This window comes from Seriola lalandi, unplaced genomic scaffold (genome assembly GCF_002814215.2).
Source record: "Seriola lalandi dorsalis isolate HSWRI2012SDOR001 ecotype SW California unplaced genomic scaffold, Sedor1 jcf7180002054342, whole genome shotgun sequence".
Taxonomy (NCBI): domain Eukaryota; kingdom Metazoa; phylum Chordata; class Actinopteri; order Carangiformes; family Carangidae; genus Seriola; species Seriola lalandi.
In genome coordinates this window covers 85068-86358 of record NW_019524895.1, presented here as the reverse complement: position 1 = coordinate 86358, position 1291 = coordinate 85068, and the positions used below count along the sequence as shown (strand labels likewise).

Sequence of the window (1291 nt, the reverse complement as noted above, 5' to 3'; positions counted from 1 at the left end):
GACCGGGCCCTGGCTGTGAAAGAAGGGAACACACACACACACACACACACACATTTACACACATTAAACTAAATTTTCCCTCCATTACATCATGACGATTGACAGTTAGACGAGCCCTCTGATTGGCCGACTGTCACTCATGTAACAACAGGGCTGATGTCGGGTTGATCGGTGTTTGTTATGAGCCTGATGAGCCGCCGTCTGTGCTGAGGATGATGTAAGCGTGATGCCACAGCGTCATGTGACACCTGTACAGCTGTTTATCGTGTCTCTTTGTGGTGGTTTTGTGTCTGGCAGGTCTCTTCAGTATCTGTGACTACAGGCCACAGAGCGTGAACTCCTCTCAGTCTCTCAGTCGTCTCATGATTTACTGATGCGTTCATTATCTTCATGAAATAGGAAATATAAAACAAAACCACCTGAGGACTTCTGCTGAACAATTAGCAGAAGTGACTGAAGCCATAAAGTGAGTCAAGTGATAATAAAGTGAGTGAAGAGGAGAAAAGAAAAAAAAAAGATTGGAAACTATTTCAAACATTTCAGGTCAAACTGCTGCAAAAACACACAACTGTTAACAAGGTTAGCCACCTGCTACGCTAACAGAGATACATGAGACAGAGGGAACAACAGGAGGTCAACAGAAAACAGATGGAGGAGGAAGAGGAGAGGAGGAGAAGAAACAGGAGAGGAGAGGAGGAGAAGAGATAAAAACAGAATGTGAGAGTTGTTGTTTCTGACTGACGTCCTGCTGAAACACACACAGGACTTATTTATTATCACAGCTCAGCTGTGCGAGTGTGTGTGTGTGTGTGTGTGTGTGTGTGTGTGTGTGTGTGTGTGTGTGTGTGTGTGTGTGTAAATGATTGTCCAATCAGCTGCAGCTCCTCAGGTTACCGGGCAGATTAGACCTCAGTGTGTCAGTGTACAGGTCTGTTGTTGTTTTCAGGCTTGAAGACGTAGTAACAGTATGAGCTGGTGAACTGTGAGTTAGTTACAGCAGGTTTTTCTTTATCATCTCTCATCTGGTCTGTTTAATGTAACGTTAGTAACGGTCACTTTAGTAACGGTCACTTTAGTAACAGTCATTTTAATAACAGCAACTTTAGTAACGGTCACTTTAGTAACTGTCACATTAGCAACAGCAACTTTAGTAACGGTCATGCCAGTAACCGTCACGTTATAACCGTCACTTTAGTTACGGTCACTTTAGTAACGGTCACTTTAGTAACGGTCACTTTAGTAACTGTCACTTTAGCAACAGCAACTTTAGTAACGGTCATGCCAGTAACCG

The 1291-nt window shown here is 43.5% G+C and overlaps 1 protein-coding gene across 1 annotated transcript in view; it reads left to right on the top strand.

The window, feature by feature from the left end:
* Positions 1-1291, top strand: part of qkib (QKI, KH domain containing, RNA binding b) — a 20978-nt gene that overhangs the window by 9309 nt on the left and 10378 nt on the right. The gene's annotated exons all lie outside the window — the stretch shown is intronic.